Source organism: Balaenoptera borealis (assembly GCF_965194805.1).
Source record: "Balaenoptera borealis genome assembly, chromosome: 11".
NCBI classification, from domain to species: Eukaryota; Metazoa; Chordata; class Mammalia; order Artiodactyla; family Balaenopteridae; genus Balaenoptera; species Balaenoptera borealis.
Window position 1 is genome coordinate 55,017,779 of NC_138868.1, and position 22,340 is coordinate 55,040,118.

General features: G+C 40.5%; 1 protein-coding gene across 1 annotated transcript in view; it reads left to right on the top strand.

The window, feature by feature from the left end:
* Positions 1 to 22,340, top strand: part of GVQW3 (GVQW motif containing 3) — a 29,933-nt gene that overhangs the window by 4,501 nt on the left and 3,092 nt on the right. The gene's annotated exons all lie outside the window — the stretch shown is intronic.

Below are 22,340 nucleotides of genomic sequence, written 5' to 3' on the forward strand. Positions count from 1 at the left end.
GGAATAAACACTTTCCAGGGCAGATCATTCCATCCTTGAGTTTATCCAGTCCGTTCTCCACCCATCATCCCACCTTCCACCTGTCCCACTGGTAATGATCAAAAACAGAAAGAATAAAATATTCACCAATCTTTGATTTCGAAAAACGTGGGTAGTTCTGCAGTCTTCTGAATTCTGCCCCTGGCTCTGAGTTCTCACTGAAATGTTATTGTTTGGGAAGAATGTGTACCTGGGGCCTGCTTTCCAGAGTCTTCCCTTCAGATCCATTTCTTAGAGTTCAGACTTTGGAGGTGCCCGGATAAATCTGGATGCTAAATGACTTGAGGATATCTAGTACAGGAAGGGGGTATTATTGGGAACTGTCACTGTATCACATGTACTGATCAGCCAGCCTGCCATTTACAGACCTCATTGCCAGCAAGTCTCACTAGGCTCCTTGGGATTGGTCACCAGGGTCCTATGTGGCTCAATAAGAGTCATCTTTGCTGCTGGGATTGTATATGTAACCCTGCATTCTCCAACTCCTTCTTAGTTGGATCAGACCCCTCAGATTCTGCCAGGCTTTTACATCCTATTTGAGGCAGCACGCATATTTATCTTCTCTAGTCTCTGTCTTATCAGATCCTTGCAAATACTGTCCCAGTTGCATCACCCTTCTCCCAGTATTAATATCCAGAAACAAAAAATCTGTAGTGGGAAACTTTAGTACTTCTTAGGTCCCACTTGGATTTAGTGAAGAGGTCAGCAAACTTCTTCTGTAAAGGAAATGTCTTAGGCTGTGTGGGCCATACAGTGGCTAGTGTAATTTCTCAACATTTTAATGCAAAACCAGACATAGCTAATATGGAAACAGATCAGCATGGCTATGTCCTAATAAGACTTCATTTATGGATACGGGGATTTAAATTTCATATAGTTTTCGCATGTCACAAAATATTTTTTTCAAACCACTGAGAATATTTTAAAAATTCTTAGCTTGCAGTTCATAGAAAAACAGATGGTGGGCCAGATTTGGTCCATGGACCATAGTTTTCTGACCCCTCGTCTGATGTATATAAAATGTGTATATAAAAATGACAGGTGATTGATCCATTGGTAACATTGTTAATGCCAAACTGATCTGGCAATGTCTGACAATTTACTACTATAGAAATTGTGGAATATTGAAGGTAGTCTTTATGGTGCCAGGAGCGTGAACTAGAGCTGAATGATTGACTGTATTACCTTGACCATATTTTGATTCACAAAATAAGTTTTGTGCTGTTCTCGGCTAAAAATTATAATACACAAACTACTACCTATATTTTGCCCTTGTAATATTTCCAGAAAAAATTGGCAATACTGAAAATGGTGCCAAGTTATAACCAGTGATAACAGAATGAACTGAAGGTAATTCCAAAATTGCCTTGACCATGAACAGCATTTGGATAAGTTTGTTATCACCTATGAAAGTGACTACTATGGAGGTGACAAAACTCATTGCATTATATTTTTTTGCATGCTTGTAAAAAAATTATATATATATATATTGGCAACTGGTACCAAGCTATGTTCTTTTAGATATGTTTACTTGTTTTTCTCCTAAAGAGTGCCATATTGTGTCACCTTCATTTAAACTGATTTTCCAAAGTTGAAATAGAATCTCAGGATTGAAAAGACCTTTGCAAGGGTGTTTAATCCAGCCAGTCATGTTTCCTTTGAATCCAGGAGTGGCTAAATCCTACAGCTGCTGAAAAACTGCATCTGAAAGGAGATTCTGTGTTAATTCAGCAAATTTTTATCGAGTGGCTCTATGTGCCAGGCAGTGTCCTATGTGCTGGGGTACAGCAACAGACAAAGCAGACACAAGCCTTAGATTTGACAGTCTGAAATCTAATTATATTGCTGTTCACTCTTGCAAAACTTCTGTTCCATGTGCTCACACTAACTCATTGTTAATTGCATACCTGGAAAAAGGTTTGACCTTTGCCACAGGCCTCTCTGCTGTGGTCATGATGCCTCTCCAGCTGCATTAATAATTTAAGGACTATATGTTCCACTTAAATTTTATTATCCTTTAGACCAATCTATATTGGTAGAAAAACACGCTGGCAATGTTGGAAGTGTAAATTGGCAACAGCTTTCTGAAAAGCAATTTGGCAGTATGTATCAGGAGCCTTAAAAATGTTTATAACTTCTGATCCTCTAATTTTACTTCTGGGAATCTGTCCTAAAGAAATAGTCTGAAATGTGGGCAAAGTTTATGTTTTAACAATCCAGAAGTCCAACAGTAGAAAATTGGTTAAGTAAATTACACTATGACGATACTATAGACTAGTATGCAGTCATTATAATTAATGTTTGTAAAGTGTTAAAACAGCATGGCAAAATACTTATAAGTGAAAAGAGTGACATACAAAATTATATACATAAATCCAAAAATATTTTTCTAAACTATTAATACTTTTATTATCAGAATAAAACAATAGCACCAAAAGTTGGCAATGGAGAGAATGGGGCCAAACCATTAGTTTGGTCCAGGAACAATTAACTGGCTGGGTCCACATGGAGACTGTATGATACTATTGTATTGGTAGCAGGAGTGGGACAGAAGGGAAACGGGCCTTCCCCAAAGGAGAAGGGGATCAGAATCCCTACAAAAATCCCAAGTGATATGAGAAGACACCACAAATGGCATGTTCCTGTTATGTGGTCCTAGGGAGGTAAAGGAGCACATATGGATCAAGTATATTCTGACAAATGGAAAGGATTTGAAGTACTCTCCTGGGTAAAATTAACCTTATTCTTGCATTCTCTCATACAAAATGAATATTCTTGAGATGGATTTTATTACAACTGATTCTCTGAAGAATCCTTGAGCTTCCCATATAATTTCTTTAGGATAGGAATGGCTTTCGATGTGCGGAGTCTACCTCCTCCCATGCTGGGACACTCAACACGGATGTACATGGGAGTATTTGATATTCCACACTGAGAATACCACATGAATATCAATAGTCATCTTAATGATGTAACTTAGGAAACTTGAAGGTTTGCAAATGTTTTTGTTGGTGTCCAGAATTACTGTGCTTTTATTTATATCTGAAGAGTAATCATTCACAGGATTTTCAGGTATGAAATGATGTAGATAATTCCTGTCCATCCATAGATGAAATTGTTGTTCTGTTGGGGAAATGCGTCTTTCATTGTTACTTTAGCAAAATGTTTATCATTAAAATGCCAAATATAGCTCCTTGGTGAAATTTCAGATTTTCAAATGAGTACCCAAAGTAAATACATGTTTTATAGGCATCTAGGTTACAGATTTGTCAAGCTGGAAAAGTTCTTCAAGGTCTAAGTCTCTTGGTCTATAGAAACAAAGGAGTGAGACTGGGGTTTTAGTCCTGCTCCTTAACAAGCCATGGGACTTTGGGCAGTTCATTTGCACCACTGGAGCACTTCAGGTTACTCATCCATAAAAGGAGAATAATAAAACCTGTCTCATGGAGATGTTCACTTTGTTCATTCAACAAATATTTATTGATTGTTTATATGTATCTGACCCTGTTCTAGACACTGAGGATACAGCAGTGAACAAGACCAAAAAAATGTTCCTTCTTATGAGCTTACATTTAAGTGGGGGAGACAGACAAGAAATAAGATAAATGAGTGAAAATATAGTATGTTAGATAGTGATTGTTAGATGTGAGGCTTACATTAAAATAATGTATATGGGGTGCCCAGCACAATATCTGGCATGTAGTAAGTACTCAATAGAGAGTAATTTCCTTTGCTTCTTCAGTCTTCCTAACAGTTCCTGATTAGTCTACAGCATGGTAGTAATCAGTGAAAGGCCTGACCCATTGCCTTCTACCTCTTGCGAGTTAATATGGCCTAAACCTATTTTGCTTAAGAAGACAAAAGAATGCTTACAGATGTGTTTTATACTTCCTGTATGGCAGATTAATCAAGGTGGTGCCTAAACACTGTTGATAAATGACCTTTTCTGAAGCCAGTTGGCAGGGGTCATTGCTTGGAGCTAGATGGCATTTGTCCACAAAGACAAATGCATTGTTTCTTCGCTGTTTAAGCAAAATGGACTAGGAAACTGTACTGGCTGTTTCTCTTAAAGAAAAGATGTGTGACCTTTGTTCTGTTCCAAACATCGGAGAACTGGAAAAAATTTACATTATTTATGGGAAACCAGGGCATTGACTAAAAGCCTGGAAAAAGAGGGTTTAATACTTGTGGTTTCTATATATTTTTGCCCATTGTAGAAAATTTGGGAAGTTCAGAAATGTTTAAAGAAGCAGCCAAAAGTTCACCCCTAGGATTCAGTTATTTCACCAGACCCATCTCTCTGCCTCAGCTTTCTCCTTCAGAAGCATCCAGTGAATAGTCATTTACTGAATTCCTTCTTTAGGCCTGGGCCTGTACTAGGCACAGAGGGTGCAGCCCTTGCCCTTAGGCAGTACCGGCCTTGTGGGGGTAGGGAAAGGGCCAGAGGCGGAGAGACCACTGAGAATGGGCTCCTATCTTAGACTGTCAGTCTCTCCCAGAGGACAGCTCTAAGGAACAAGCTTTTGTAAAGAATTTGGAACAAAAGTTGTTATCATCACAGTTAGGGTGATTGTGGGAATGAGAAAGTGGAGTATAAAGAGGCAAAACACACAAAGCATTGGTAACTGGCCTGCTGGCCTTGCCATCCCCAGCTCCTCTTATGTAAAAGGTCCCTCAGTTCTGTCCTGCAGTATCACCTTTCAGAAGAAACTAGACATTAGGCTGTGGGCCAGTACCCCTGTATCTTGCTTTAAGAATCTAATAAGTGAAAATTCAGAATTACAACCCAGATTAGATGAGGAAATTGGCCCAGGAAGATTGAGTGAATTTTCTTGAATCACACATCTAGTTGGTGGCAGAGCCAGGATAATAACGAAGGACCTTGAATTTCTCTCAGTCCAGTGAGGTTTTTTCCACTACTCCATTGGTAATAATTTCCTTTACTAAAGTATACATTCTTAAGATAACTTTAAAATAATGGTCACCCTTGCATTTGATAAATATGATTTACCAACAGCTGATTTACATGCAGTTTGGGGGGAACATATTTATGACAGAGAAGGTGGTGCAAAGGTTTTTCCAAGTTTTCCTGGGGTGTCCAGGCCCCCTGGTCCTTCTCCTGGACTGTGTATTCACAAGTAAATGTTGGCATTCTGTCATTCATTTTTTCCAGATGTTCTTCCCAAGTAGTGTGTTATGTTTTGTGTTTTTAATATTTCTCATAGGGACTTCCGTGGTGGCACAGTGGTTAAGAATCCGCCTGCCAATGCAGGGGACACGGGTTCGAGCCCTGGTCCAGGAAGATCCCACATGCCATGGAGCAACTAAGCCCGTGCGGCACAACTACTGAGCCTGCGTGCTGCAACTACTGAAGCCAGTGCGCCTAGAGGCCGTGCTCTGTAACAAGAGAAGCCACCGCAATGAGAAGCCCACGCACCAAAACAAAGAGTAGCCCCCCCGCTCGCCACAACTAGAGAAAGCCCGTGCACAGCAACAAAGACCCAATGCAGCCAAAATAAATAAATAAATAAATTTATTAAAAAAAAAATTCTCATATACATTTTTAAAAATCTGGGCACATAAATCCTAATAAAGTTCTCAACTATCTCTTCTATCCTGTCTCAAATTTCCAGGTGTGTTTATATTTATGACACAGTGTCTGAAGGCATGAACGATATCACATCGTTAGGGCTTATATTCCTAAACCCTAGACTTGCGTTTCTAGGTGTTCTGAAAATTCTTTACACTTCACTTGTAAATGCCACTATACTATGCCATGACATTTCCAGAGTAACATATATTTCAAACAGGAAAACAGAGGAAGCCCAAAGAAAAGGGAAGTAGGTTTCAAATATAAATACAAAAAAAAAAATCATTAAAAAATAGTAGAACACATAAGATGGGGAGGAGTATAAATTCTAGTTTCACGTCCCCTGAGAACAGAATGTCCTGCAGACCCACTTTAGGGACTGGCAGTTTCCACTAGCAACAAAGTGGCCCAATCTTGGAATCACACTTCCTTTGACTCTCACATCCAGTCAAGTCCAGTCATTCCCCTAACATGTCTTAGCGTCACCTACTGCAGCCAGACAGGGTGGTCACCCACCTCTCACGTCACTGTCCTGAAGTCCATCCTCTGTGCTGCTGCACACGTGCTATTTAGTTTGGAGTTTGCTGAAAACCAGAGGCTTTTTGATGCCAGCTTTTTGAGCCTGCTCAAGTCACACCCGCTGTCTCGAATCCATCCTTGCTGCCATCCACCTGGAAAACTACTCAGCACTCAAGCCTCAGCCTTACCATTGCTGTTCTCTACCCCTCCCTCACTTCTGTAGGGCAAACCGGTCCCCACAGTGTACAATGCTCATTCTTAAGTGAAGGAAACCCTAACACTTAATTGAACTTAATTGTCTGCAGAATGTTTTTCCTCCCCTACCAACCTAGGAACTCAAAAGCCAAGACCACATCTGATTTCTCTGTATTACCTGCATCCAGAATAAAGCTTGCCTGGAGCTGTTCAATAAATGTTTGATAGATAAATGAAAGAATAGACTTATGGAAATTGCTTCTTTAAATTTCTGTTTAAACTCACCATTTTATCCATTTTAAAGTGTACATTTCAGTGGCATTTAGCACATTCACAGTGTTGTGCAATCATCACTGGCTATCTAGTTCCAGAACACTCCAAAAGGAAACGTTGTATCCATTGAACAGTCACTCCCCATTCACACCCTTTCCCCTAGCCCCTGGCAACCACTAATCAACTTCCTGTCTCTGTGGATTGGCCTATTCTGGACATTTCAAATAAATGGAATCATGCAGTATGTGACCTCTGTGTCTGGCTTCTTTCACTTAGCATAATGTTTTCAAGATTCATCCATGTTGTAGCATGCATCAGAACTTCATTACGTTTTAGGGCTGAGTAATAGGCTGTTGTATTGATATACCACTTCTTGTTTATCTGTTGATGTTTAAATGTCTGATGGATACTTAGGTTGTTTCCACCTTTTGACTCTTATGAGTGGTGCTGCTATGAACACGTGTGTACAAGTTTTTGTTTAAACACCTGTTTTTTTGGTTTTTTCCTAATAAATTGATTTATTTATTTTTAACTGCCTTGGGTCTTCATTGCTACATGCGGGCTTTCTCTAGTTGCAACAAGTGGGGGCTACTCTTCATTGCGGTGCACGGGCTTCTCATTGCCGTGGCTTCTTTTGTTGTGGAGCACGGGCTCTAGGCGCGGGCTCAGTAGTTGTGGCGCATGGGCTTAGTTGCTCTGCAACATGTGGGATCTTCCTGGACCAGGGCTTGAACCCGTGTCCCCTGCATTGGCAGGTGGACTCATAACCACTGCGCCACCAGAGAAGTCCCTAAACATCTGTTTTTAATTTTCCTGAGTACATATCTAGGAATGGAATTGCTGGGTAATGTGGTATTATATGTTTAACTTATTGAGGAACCACCAGACTATTTTCCACAACTACACCATTTTACATTCCCACCAACAGTGTACGAGGTGAGGGATTCAATTTTTCCACATTCTCTCCAACACTTTTCATTTCTTACTATATCCATCCTAATGAGTGTGAAGTGGTATCTCGTGGTTTTGATTCACATGTCCCTAATAACTAATGATGCTGAGCATCTTTTCATGTATTTTTTGGACCTTGTGTGTATCTTCTTTGGAGAAATGTCAATTCAAGTCTTTTGCCCATTCTATTTGGGTCACTTGTCTTTTTTAATTTATTATTTTATTTATTTTTGTCTGTGTCGGTTCTTTGTTGCTGTGCGTGGGCTTTCTCTAGTTGCGGCGAGCTGGGCTACTCTTGAATGCAGTGCCTAGTCTTCTCATTGCGGTGGCTTCTCTTGTTGTGGAGCACAGGCTCTAGGTGCGCCAGCTTCAGTAGTTGTGGCATGTGGGCTCACTAGTTGTGGCTCATGGGCTCTAGAGCACAGGCTCAGTAGTTGTGGCACACGGGCTTAGTTGCTCCATGGCATGTGGGATCTTCCCGGACCAGGGCTCAAACCTGTGTCCCCTGCGTTGGCAGGCAGATTCTTAACCACTGCGCCACCAGGGAAGTCCTGGGTCATTTGTCTTTTTGTTGTTGAGTTGTAAGAGTTCTTTATATATTCTGGATACTAAACCCTGATCAGATACATCCTTTGCAAATATTTTCTGCCATTTTGTGGATTGTATTTTTACTTTTTCTTTAAAAAAAAAATACTTTTTAGTTTTATTTTTTGGCTAACCTGCACGGCTTGTGGGATCTTAGTTCCCCAACCAGGGATCAAACCAGTGCTCCCTGCAGTGGAAGTGCAGAGTCATAACAACTGGACTGCCAGGGAATTCCCATGGATTGTTTTTTTACTTTCTTGATAGTGTCCTTTGATGCACAAAAGTTTTTTATTTTGATGAAGTCTGATTTTTCTATTTTTTCCCTTGGTTGCTTGTGCTAAGAAACCATTGCAAAAAACAAAGTCATGGAGATTTCCCCCTATGTTCTCTCCCAAGAGTTTTATAGTTTTAGCTCTTATATTTAGGTCTTCGATCCATTTTGAGTTTGTTGTTGTATATAGTGTGAGGTAAGTGCCCACCTTCATTCTTTTGCATGTGGATAGCCAGCTGTCCTTGCACCATTTGTTGAAGACTATTCTTTCCCCATTTTCACATTTGTTTTTGAAAGATATTTTCAAATTATAAGTTAACAATTCTTTTTTTTTTTTTTCTTTCTGTATCTTAAAGATTTTGCTTCACTATCTTCTGGATTACATTGTTTTTGATGAAAAGTCTGCTGTAATTCTTATCTTTGTTCCCCTGTATGTACTGTTTCCTCTCATGCTGCTCTTAAGACTTTTTCTTTGTCACTGACGTTAGCAATTTTATTAAGATATGACCTGGTATAGTTTTCTTCTTGTTTCTTTTGCTTGGGGTTCACTGGGATTCTTGAATTTGTGGTCCTAAAGTTTTCATCATTTTTGGAAAATTTATGGCTGTTATTTCTTCAAAAGAATTTTTTTGCCTCTACTTCCTTTAAGGTCTTCAATTACATGTATGTTAGGCCACTTGAAGTTGTTCCTTAACTCAATGATGCTCTATTCAATGTTTTTGGTCTTTTTTTCCTCTTATTGTGTCTTTTTTTTAAATTAATTAATTAATTAATTAATTATCTTTGGCTGTGTTGGGTCTTCATTGCTGCTCCCGGGCTTTCTCTAGTTGCAGTGAGTGGAGGCTACTCTTCATTGCGGTGCGCGGGCTTCTCATTGCAGTGGCTTCTCGTTGCAGAGCACGGGCTCTAGGCAAGTGGGCTTCAGTAGTTGTGGCACGCGGGCTCTAGAGCGCAGACTCAGTAGTTGTGGCCTACAGGCTCAGTTGCTCCGCGGTATGTGGGATCTTCCTGGACCAGGGATGGAACCCGTGTCACCTGCATTGGCAGGCAGATTCTTAACCACTGCTCCACCAGGGAAGTCCATCTTGTTGTGTCTTTTTGTGTAGTTTTTATTGCTGTGTCTCCAAATTACTAATCCTTTCTTCTGAAATATCTAATCTATTTTTATCCCATTTTATGTATTTTTTATCTCAAACATTGTAGTTTCTATCCCTAGAACTTTGATTTGGGTTTTTTAAAGTAGCTTTTGAATTTTGGAATAATTTTAGATTCATAGAAAATTTTCAAAGTATTCCATATGCTTCTCATCCAGTTTCAGTTTCTTCTAATGTTATTTTCTTACATTACCATAGTACACTTATCAAAACTGATATCAACATTGGTACATTAATAGTAACTAAACTTCACATTTTATTCAGATTTCAACAGTTTTCCATTAATGTCTTTTTTTCTGTTCCAGGAACCAGTTAAAGATATCACATTTCACTTAGTTGTTATGTCTCCTGTTCTCTTCTGACCCATTACAGTTTCTAACTCTTTTCTTGTTTTTAATGACTTTGAAAGTTTTGAAGAGTACTGGTCATGTATTTTATAGAATATCCTTAATTTGGGTTTGTCTGATGTTTTCCTCATGATTAGACTGGGGTTATGGGTTTGGGGAAAGAATAACATAGAGGTGAAGGGTCCTTATTACATCAAATTAGAGGGCACATGATATCCACACAACATCATTGGTGATGTTATCTTTAAACACTTGGTTAAGGTAGTTTTGCTAGATTTTCCTACTGTAAAGTGACTATTCTTCCCTTTCCATACTCTGTTCTTTAGAAGCAAATCACTAAGTTCAGGCCACACTCAAGGAGAGGGGAGTGATTAAGTTCTACCTCCTATGGAGGGGAGTATCTGCATATATTATTCAGAATTCTCCTATATGGAATAGTTGTCTTTTCTCCCCAATTTATTTGTTAATATCAGTTTGGACTCATGTATATTTATTTAATATTTTGGATTATAATCCAATACTATGTTATTTATTTTATTGGTCAAATTGTTCCAGCTTTGGCCATTGGATGCCCTTTCAGGTTGATTTCTGTGTCTCTTTGACATGCTCCATCCTTTCGTTTTCTGAACACTTCCTTACTTTCTACTATTACATTATGCTCTAGGATCATCTTGTGTTTTCCCTGTTCCAGATCTGCAATCAACCATTTCTCTAAAGAACGCTGGTTCCTTTTATTGGAGAATGGTATTTAGAAACCAGGACATGGACACTGGCTGTGTTTGTTACTACTGGCATTTGGGTCTTTTTTTTTCAAATTTTTGGCTGTGCCATGTGGTATGCAGGATCTTAGTTCCCCAACCAGGGATAGAACCCATGCCCCCTACAGTGGAAGCACGGAGTCTTAACCACTGGACTGCCAGGGAAGTCCCTGGGTCTTTTTTATATTGCCCATGTCTGTATTTAACAAGCTCACTCTTTTCTCTAGCTTCTTGATCATGTGGAATATAGTTACAACTATTTTAATGTCCTTATCTTTCCATTCTACCTATCTTGGTCAGTTTAAATTGACTGATTTTTTCCCCCTCATCATGGTTCCTTCTATGTGGGCCCTCTGGCTTTTTGGAAAGAGCTTTTAAGCTTTGTTAGTTGGGACTAGAGTACTAAATTAGCCTAGGGCTAATTTTGCCCCACTATTGTTGCAAAGCCGATCTGATGCCTTGTGAAATATGCCTTGCCACTCTGAATGCTGGGAACAGGAACTGGACCTGTGTGATCTCCAAGAATTGTTCCTTCTAATTCTTTTGGATGGTTCTTTTTCTGGCTTCAGGTAGTTTCCTCACATGCATGCTGAAGACTCAAGGGGGACCCTCAGCAGATAGCCACAGCTTCCTTTTTGTGCACCTTTCTTCTTTTTGGCATTCTTCCCTGTGAACTCACCACCTTGACCAGCCCGGATTACTCACTCCATCTCCTGAACTCAGGGAAACTACTGGGCTCTGCCTCGGTTTACTGTCTTGGTACCATGGCCTGGAAATCCTCTCCAGGAGGTAAGCAGGGACAATCATAGGGCTTACTTCACTTATTTCCTGTCTCTTAGGAATCACTATCTTTAGTTGTCTGTTATCCAATGTCTTAAAAACTGTTGTTTCATACATTTTGTCCAGAGGTAAGTCCAAACCCTATTACTACATCTGGGCCAGAAGCAACAGTATAAGCATAGAAAATTAATAGAGCTAGGGGTTATGATTAGAACACAGGCATGCATATCATAAAACTTAAAGAGGTAATATCATATAGTGGTTAAGAGTATGGACTCTGGAAAAAAGACTGCCTGGATTCAAATTCTAGCTTTCCATCTTGCTAGCTATAAACCCTTGGCCAGTTATGTAATCTTTCTGGGCCTCAATTTCCTCATCTTTAAATTTTTATTTATTTATTTATTTATTTATTTTTATTTATGGCTGTGTTGGGTCTTTGTTTCTGTGCGAGGGCTTTCTCTAGTTGTGGCAAGCCGGGGCCACTCTTCATCGCAGTGCGCGGGCCTCTCACTATCGCGGCCTCTCTTGTTGCGGAGCACAGGCTCCAGACACGCAGGCTCAGTAAATGTGGCTCACGGGCCCAGCCGCTCCACGGCATGTGGGATCTTCCCAGACCAGGGCTCGAACCCGTGTCCCCTGCATTTCCTCATCTTTAAATGGGGATCATAATGGTCCTATCTCATTGGAATGAGATGAGGATTAAATAGATTAACATGTAAAGCATTTGGAACAGTGCTTGGTTCAGAGCAAGCATTCAATAAATATTGGCTATTACTATTCTGAATACAGTAGTCTCCCCCTCTTATTCACAGGGGATACATTCCAAGACCCCCACTGGATGCTTGAAACCATGGATAATACTAAACCCTGTATGTACTGTTTACCTATACATACACACTTATGATAAAGTTTAATAAATTAGGCACAGTAAGAGATTAACAACAATAACCAATAACAAAACAACAATTATAATGATATACTATAATAAAAATTATGTGCATGTGTTCTCTCTCAAAATATCCTGTTGTACTATACTCACCCCACTTCTTGTGATGATGTGAGATGATAAAATCTCTATGTGATGAGATGAAGTGAGGTGAATAAAGTTGACATTGTGATGTATTGTTAGGCTACTGTTGACTTTCTGATGTATTGATGAGGATCATCTGCTCCAGTGATACTGGATTACTGAGATGATCATTGAGATCATGACAATGTTGATGGTTGGATGTCAGGAGTGGACGACATTAATGGTTGGGGATCCTGGGTGGAATAGAGCAGGCGGCACAAGATTTCATCAAGCTACTCAGAATAGTGTGCAATTTAAAACTTATGAGTTGTTGGACTTCCCTGGTGGCAGAGTGGTTAAGAATCCGCCTGCCAATGCAGGGGACACGGGTTCGAGCCCAGGTCTGGGAAGATCCCACTTGCTGCAGAGCAACTAAATCCGTGCGCCACAACTACTGAGCCCGCGTGCTGCAACTACTGAAGCCCGAGTGCCTGGAGCCTGAGCTCCGCAACAAGAGAAGCCACTGCAGTGAGAAGCCTGCGCACCGCAACGAAAAGTAGCCCCTGCTCGCCGCAACTAGAGAAAGCCTGCACGCAGCAACAAAGACCCAACCCAGCCAAAAATAAATAAATAAATAAAATATTAAATTACTTTAAAAAAAACCTTATGAATTGTTTATTTCTAGAATTTTCCATTGAATATTTTCTGACCATAGTTGACCACAGGTATCTAAAACTGTAGAAAGCAAAACAGCAGATAAGGGGGGACTATGTACTTGTTAAAAGTAGCCAGCAAATTTGGTTGTGAGTTCTCTAGTGACCCTAGCAAAGTGGAAATATTGGTTACATGATTTAGTGTCCATAAAATATATACGAACTCTTGTATAAGCGAAGTACAGATTTCAGAATGTTTCCTCGCAATATTTCCTCATAAAGAGGATAATTTGTGTGCCTGGAATAATATACCAGCCAGAGGGAGTTTCCCAGGATTTTGTCTTTACCATCCCTCCAAATAGCTGATAGCTTCACACCAGAGCTCAGTTCAGTAAAAGTGACTCCACTGGGACTGAAATATTGTAGTACCTTTGGTCTGGCTTAATCCAACAATAAAATGTATAGTGTTAACATAAAACTACTGAACCACATGTCATTTGGGCAGTTCTCCATAAATATAGGGGGTCAATTAGGAACCAATTACAATGGTTCAGGCAAGACAACTAAAGCCTGAGCCAAAGAACTAACTCCAGGATGGAAGTGTACTGGCAGGGAACAAGCCCACTGCACAGTGAGAATCCACAAGGCTTGGCAATTTACTCAGTGTATAGCTACAGGGAGGAGGAACTTTCAAGGCCCAGGAATGGATGTATGGAAAGATGGAAAGAAAAAATGATCTTTGCGTTGTTCAAATTTTCTATAGCCTTACAAATAGTTTGTCTTCTTCCTCTATCAGCTACTGAGGAAGATGTGTCAAAATCTCCTACTATGTGGATTTGTCCATTTCTCCTTTTAATTCTGTCTTATATATTTGGAGGCAATGTTTCCAGTTGGTACAAATATGTGCTGGTCATTATATCTTCCTGATGAACTGTCTGTTTTATCATTAAGGCATTTGACTCTATCCCTAATAATGCTTTTTGGCCTAAAATCTATTACTGTTGCATTATTTCATTTTGTATTTGCCTAATATATTTCCCCCATCCTTTTAACATTTCTGTGTCATTATCTTTTGAATGCATTCTTGTAACCAACATACAGCTGGATTTTTAAAAATCCAATCTGAGAATCTTTGTCTTTTCTTAAGCATGTTTACATTTCTTCTTCTTATGACATATTGTGGATATTTTCCCCCTTTGTTTTGTCCTTTGCCATGTGTTTTATTTGCTTTATTCTCTTACCCTGCCCTCTTTTACTTTGGTTGTTTTCTTTACTCCCTTTTTTGTCTCACTAGTGGTTTGGAAGTTATACATTCTAATTATATTCCTTCAGTGGATGTTCTTATGTTATCAATGTGCATACTCAACCTAACATTGTTAAGTTAATCACTATCTTTAGCACACTGTGAAAATTTCAGGAACTTTAGAGTTCTTTAATTCTGTTCTCCACCCCCTCTATCTTCCACTTAATTTGGATTTTAGTATTTTAGTTCCAACTGACTTTTAACCACTCACCCCCCCCATTAGATGTTTTAACAGCCATAATTTATTTAGATTTACAAACATGCATACCAATTTCTCTGCCTACCTTTCTTAAGTCCTTTCTTTTTATTGAAATATTTGTGTACAATAAAATTCATCATTTTAAAGATACAATTCAATAGTTTTTAGCATATTCACAAAATTGTGCAACCATCACCACTATCTAATTTTAGAACATTTTCATCATCCCCAAAAGAAATCTCCCCATTCCTCCTATCCCTAGCCCCTGGCAACCATTAATCTACTTTCTGTCTCTATGGATTTACCTATTCTGGGTATTTCATATAAATGGAATCATGTAATATATGGCTTTTTGTGTCTGGCTTCTTTCACTTAGCACAATGTTTTCAATGTTCATCCATGTTGGAACATGTATCAGTCCTTCATCCCTTCTTATGCCTGAATAATATTCCATTTTATGGATAAACCATATTTTATTTATCTATTCATTAGTTGGTGGACATTTGAGTTAGTTCCACTTTTTGGTATTATACATAATGCTGCTACGTACATTTGTGTACAAGTATTTTTGTGGACATATGTTTTCAGTTCTCTTGGATATATACCTAGCAGTGTAAACCATTATTTCTTATGTTCAGTGGTGTGCTGATAGATGTTTAACAACCAGTTCTCATGTAGTAGGAGTAAGGGAGCCCTGACTTGTAGCATTTGTTGAGCTCTGAGGTGCAAATACTCAAGTTACCAATGTGACATCACTGAAATATAGAGAAGGAAAAAGATGCACAGCAGCACACCGTTCTATAGTATTTCTACCATATAGATGTAGGAGATAATAACCTCAAGTGCATAGATAATAGAAAAATTATAGTAAAATAATTAAGAAGTGATGCATTGTGAGGATTTTTTACCTTTATTTTAAAAGTAATTCATTTAATTGCAAGTTTGTATAATTTAATTTTTGTGACTCTAGCACCTCACTTGCATCCCCCTCCTTACATCTAACTTATTTTTCTAGACTGAATTTTCTTCTTCTTTTTTTAAAATTAATTAATTAATTAATTAAAAAAAATTTTTTTGGCTGAGTTGGGTCTTCACTGCTGTGCACGGACTTTCTCTCGTTGCGGTGAGCAGGGGCTACTCTTCGTTGCGGTGCGATTGTGGTGGCTTCTCTTGTTGCGGAGCATGGGCTCTAGGCGCGTGGGCTTCAGTAGTTGTGGCACACAGGCTCAGTAGTTGTGGCTCACGGGCTCTAGAGCGCAGCCTCAGTAGTTGTGGCGCACGGGCTTAGTTGCTCCGTGGCATGTGGGATCTTCCTGGACCAGGGCTCAAACCTGTGTCCCCTGCATTGGCAGGTGGATTCTTAACCACTGCGCCACCAGGGAAGTCCCCACAGTCTCTTTTTTTTTTTTTTTAATTTATAGTTGAATAGAAAAGAGGTTTAATTTTTTTATATCTTTACTGGAGTATAATTGCTTTATGATGTTGTGTTAGTTTCTGCTGTATAACAAAGTGAATCAGCTATATGTATACATATATCCACATATCCCCTCCCTCTTGACACTCCCTCCCACCCATAGTCTCTTTTAAATGGTTCTATTTTAACCCTTCTTCTCTCCAGTTTGTTGTGTTGGTTGACTCTCCATTTTGCTCACTTCTTTCCTCGTGGTTTGATACTTTTCAGGAGCAGCTTCATCAGGGATTGTTTTTTCTAGTGGATTCTGCAAGCCCTGGATTGGTAAACATCCCTGCAGAGCTATTTTGAATTCACTTCAGCCTAAACCTAAGAATTTTAATAGGTCTTACTTCAGCCCTAACCTAAGAATTTTAAGGTCTGGACCAATTTTTCTGTTAATTTATCTCACTAGCTGTCTGCACATACAGGTAGAGTAAATTTAAACCTCCATATGCATTTGGCACTGATTGGGATTTCTGTTTCTCTTGAGTGCCATTTCTTCCCTTCCCAAGGCCTCTTCAGACATCAAGGTTCCTTGAACTTCTCTAACCTTGGGTAGAGTTTTTCCAGTCTCCTTTTCATGGAAGGGGACAGAGCTTCCAATGTCAGAGCTGTATGCAAGGGGCTCAGTTCCAGCTTTCTCACCTGCCCAGGACCGGAGCCCCATCTCCTACTCCTTAGTGTTCGGTGGAACCCTGGCCTGCAGATCTCAGGATCTATAGCTAAGTGTGAAATCCTTGTGGCAGCTAAGGCACATCACCTATGACCAGTTCTGGCTTTGAGTTTTTCATTTCTTTTTCATTTTTGATATCTGGGGATTTCTCTTTATATTTTTCAAGTTTTGCAATAAAAATATGACGTCTGTTATAGTTCATCCAGCATCTCTACGTGTCTGTAGCGGGGGGTGGGATGGGAAACCCATCTATATTAGGATAGTTGATCATGTTTCTGGAAATTCCCAGATCAGAAGGAATCATTCTGTGAGAAAGACATTTATTGTCTTCATTTTTTAGATAAGAAAATGGAAACTCAGAATGGTTGTCCAAATTGCCAAAGCCATAAAACTTTAAATAGGGAAATGGGTTTTGTGTCCAGTCTGTTTGCAAAATCCCATGCAAGATATCTAGGCATCTTAAAGTTGACTTGGTACCTCTGGCTTCTCTCCATTATTAGCCTTTATGGATAATTCACCCCTGGCATTTTGCTGAAGCAAATACTCTGGAAAAGATTCTTCCTGCTTCTTAGCTAAGGCTGTTTTGAAGAGAAGGGGAGGGAGTAAAACGTAGGTCATGGAAGCTGGGCTGTCCTGAGCCTGAGAGCCCCTGGCTCTCAGAAGCATTTGCCTGGGAGGAAGTGAAAGCCAACAGGCATTTCTGCCCCATCCAGAAGCACCCCCAAGCTCACTCGTGCAGTGGGCAGTGAAGGGGACATAGCAAGGGTCCTGCACATTGTCTTTGGTTTGCCTCTGGAAGAAGGAAGAAGCCCAAGTGATGGCAGAGACTGGCACATTCTGAGGCTTTTCACTTTGCTCCTTAGACTAGAGCGCCTCTTGCCCTGTGCATTCTGCACGGAGCCTGGCCCTGAGTGGGCGCCCTACAAAGGTGATGTGGATCAATGACTCTAACTGAGGAAAAAGAAGCCACATCAAGTATTTACAGTAGAGGGACCTTAATGAGGAGGACTGGTTACACAGGTGATAGGATAGGGGACAGAGAGGCATCCCAGAGCTTATCAAGGAAACCACTGCTACCCATAAGGCAAAGGGGCAGAGGGAGGAGGCAGTGTCACCAGGGACCAAGAACCAGGAGATGGAAGCCAGGAGCCACATGATCAGAAGCTGGAGCCCTAGCAGTGGAAGCAGGAGCCATGGAAAATGTGTAGCTGGAAATACCACCTCAGGCAGATGTTATGGGGGGGTGAGGGGGGTGGGACATCCCTCTGCCTCCCCTCCCCCACCACAACCTACCCCCAGTCTCCTGCTAGTACTTCCCTTGGGCCAAAGTCAGATGTCTTAGAGCTTGGATTCACAGCCTGAATGGATCAACCTCCCTATGCTACAGAGCACGGCAGAGCAGAAGAAGGCTGAGGGGTGAGTCTGAGAAAAACAGGCCCAGGACTGGCATGGAAGGAAAGAAGGAAAGAAAAAAGGAAGAAAAGAAGACAAGCCTATGTGTAACATATAAGCATTCTAAAATACTTCTTAAATATCCTTTTGCAATTAAAAAGGATCTATAGGATAAAAAGTTCCCTTCCTTAGAGTTGTGAGGATCAAATGACAAAATGGATGTGAAAACCTTTTGAACATTGCCAACTACTGCATAAATATGAGACGATCATCATTTATATCATTAGTTGTGGGCTTCCCTGGTGGCGCAGTGGTTGAGAGTCTGCCTGCCAATGCAGGGGACACGGGTTCGAGCCCTGGTCTGGAAGGATCCCACATGCCACGGAGCAACTAAGCCCGTGAGCCACAGTTACTGAGCCTGGGCATCTGGAGCCTGTGCTCCGCAACAAGAGAGGCTGCCATAGTGAGAGGTCTGCGCACCGCGATGAAGAGTGGCCCCCGCTTGCCGCAACTAGAGAAAGCCCTCGCACAGAAACGAAGACCCAACACAACCATAAACAAACAAAAAAAATAAAATAAAATAAATATATCATTAGTTGTTTGGATGGAGGAAGTATATTTGAATATGAGTATAAATGGAAACACTTTATAGAGCATCTATTATGTGTGGACACTATTTATGCACGTGTATTAGAATATTATTAGCTGCAATAATATACAATAATATACAAGCAATAACTAACCGTGACTTAAACAAATAGGTAATTACTTTCTGACATAACAGAGGTGCTCCTTTGGTCTTTCCATCGATTACAAAATGTCTGCGATGCCCAACCTTCACCTCCAAGTTCAAAGCAGGAAGGGGTGGGGATGGGAACAGTTCCGACTTCGCAGTCCTGTTTCATCAGGAAAGCAAAAGCTCTCTCAGTAACTCCCAGGAGAGTTCTATCTAAATCTCATTGGCCAGAACTGGGCCATATGCGATCACCCCTAACTACGAGAGAGCTGTGGTGGGAGGGAGCAAGGGAGAAATGGCTTCTGGGTGACCAAACAGCAGGCTGTGCCACATGCATATAGAGCACAGTACTTGGGCACAAAGTAAGTGCTCAATACATGTTAGCTATTTTCTGTGCGTGAGTGTGTGTGTGTGTATGTGTGTATCTATGTCTGTATGGTTCTATGCAGTCCCCATTTCTCCTAACAATCCTGTGTAGTAAAATCATCTACAAATGAGGCCTAACACATGGCTGGTGAAAGGCAGAGCCAGGCTTCAGACCCAGCTCTTTCTGACTGCAGTCCGAACGCTCTTTCCATTGCCTCGCCATGGCCCACCCTCCCCCTAAACTGGCCCCTAAGATCTTGGTGTTGGAGTCACATCAGGCTCAAGTGGGCTTGATGAAGAGAGAAAGTGGGATAGGACCAGCTCTGAAATGAATTGACACCTGTATCTGGAGCTATACACGGAGTAACGATGAAGTCATGAGAAGAGGTCCCATAATTACACGTGCTAGACTTGTGCCTTCACTTGCATGTAGCCACTTAGGCATGATCATGCTGGGAGGCCTGGCACTTGTTCTGATGATGCCACTACTGCCCAAAAACTCCTGTGGGACTACCCTTCACAAGTCACAAAAAACCTCAATGTCATGACTGTAAAATTACACAACGTTTCTGACCCAAACCCAGCTGCAGCTCCTCATCTCATTTACCATGAGTTCCAAATGGCTTTTGACTATTGCCAAAAATAAAAAATCATTCCCCAAAGACAGAATTGTATTGCAACTGAGATGCAAAAGAACGGGTTGTCTGCTCTTCAGGCAATTTTCAAATCAAAATTATAGGGAAAAGCAGCAGAAGAACTGTTCAAATAAATATACCCTCCTAGGTTGATATCTTGGAAGAAGACAACTCTAAGTGTGGTTGAATAATTTTTGGTGTGTTTAAGAAAAAATTACTCACCTTGAGTGGCATTGTGAAAAGAACACGGTGCTTGGTAAAGATTCCCAATGGGATAATACTAAATGTAGGTCAGGGCGTTGTGAGATAGGCACGCTCATGCATTGGTGGAATTGTAGATTGGTTCTCAGAGCAATTTGGCAGTGAGCATCAAGAACCTTTGAAGAGTTTTAACCAGCTGACCTAGACATTCCATTTCTAGGAATCTTTCTTAGGGAAATAGCCAAAGATGCAGACAAAGATTTATGTATACAGCTATTTATTTTATTTGTAAAACAGTAAAAAGAAGTAACTGGTCCAAATGTCCCACAATGAGGAAATTGTCAGGTATATTGTGGTATACTCATTAAATGAAAATAATGCAGCCATTTAAAATGATGTTTTTGAAGAACTGTCAATGACGTGTTTATGTTCACAATGGAATAGATGCTAAAGCCAGACTATAAAACCACATGCATTATATAGTCCATTTTTACTTTCTATATGCTAAAAAAAGGCTCAAGATATACTCAAAATGGTACCAGTGGTTTTATCTGGGTGATGAAATTGTAAATGATTTAAAATTTTCTTCATTATACTTTTATATATACAATTTTTTATCATTATATCTATAAATATTACTTTCATAAGTAGAAAATATGTATGATGAAAATTACTTTTTAAGAAAAAAAGAAATGTGTTTTACTAGGAGAGAAGAGATCTGTCCCCAAGGAGCCAATGGTTTGATGAAGGAAATGAGACACATACGCAAATAAATTCGTTACAAGGTAATAAGGGCTATAATGGAGGGAAGGATTAGCTCTACCTGGAGTTGAAGTTGGGTGAAAAGAGGTAACATTTGTGCAGGGTCTTGAAGGATGAACAGGAGTTCTCTAGGGCTTTGTAAATTGTTAAGCACTCTATAAGTGTAAGTTGGTTTTTGGCCTTTATTAGGACTGGCAAAGCTTACCTCATATAAAGCTCTCTTTCTTGTCTCTTTCCCATGCTCCCTGAGGCCCAGGAGCCCTGGGACAGGAAGCAGCGGCAGTTAAACAGTCACACATCAGTGCTCCAGCAAGTGAACTGAGGTGCATCCAACTAAGGAGCATATCCAGGACCAGAGGACATAAAATTACCTGGGAGCAGGGCCAGGAAGGTGCTGGTGGGTCAACAAGTTCCCCCTTGTTTGCCATCCTGTGGAAAGGCTGCCTTTGCTTGGGGCCTCCACCCTGAGTTATAGGGCCATCTCCACCTGGGGGATGGTAAAAACTGAGAACAAGCATCACATATCAGTCCATGATTTACATTGGCAGGAAATGGTGTGTCAGATGTCCTTATAGCCTCCAGACAGAGTGGAGTAGAAAGGAGGAGTGTGAGCGAGGAGACCCGGAAGGTTGGCAAGAGATGATTTGTTTGGGAGAAAGTCTTAGAAGCTCAAGGTTGGAAGAGATTTAAAAGTTATCTTACTTAGTCCTCCTGATCCCCTCCCAACATCCCCATCGCATTGTCATCCTTCTTGGCCTTCAGCGAGCAGCTCAGAGGCCACCTCTTCTGTTATCTCCCACCTCAATTCCTCCAGCCTATGCTTTAGGTATTCCTTGTTGTTCAATTTTATGAGAAAAAAAATCAGTGCCCACTGTGCACCAGGCAGTGTGCTTATGGTTCTTTGATTGCAGTAGGCCCTCCTGTGCCTCCTGTTGTTTATTTATTTATTCAGGCAACAAACATGTATTGAACACCTACACTATGCTAGGCAATGTTCTAGACATTGTGATAGAGTGGAGAGAAAGACAGCCAAGATCTTGTGTTCTCTTGGACCTGTCATTCTAGTCGGGGAGACATAAAATAAACAAAGGAATAAATAAGAAAATACCAGGTTATAAATGTCAAGAAGTCCCCTTTGGGGAAATTTAGGGGAAGAACTTTCCATACAAAGAATGCAGCTAGTTCCAAAATCTCAGGGGATAACCGTTGCTTGTTCTAGAAACAAAAAGAACACTGTGGTATTGCGCATGGAATACCCTTTTGTGCTTTATCTGCAAACAAAAATCTTCTCATTTTTTAGAACTTAGCTCAAGCATCGCCTCTTCAGGCAAATCTATCCTATTTATTTTCCCTGGTTAAAAGTGACCACTGTCTCCTTTCCTCCCCACTGGCTCAGAGCAGACTTCTGTCAGCACACATGTAACGACTTGCCATTCTTACCATACTATAGCATTGCTACTCCCTAGTGGATCTCAGTCTTGTCAGTGGCAGAGCTT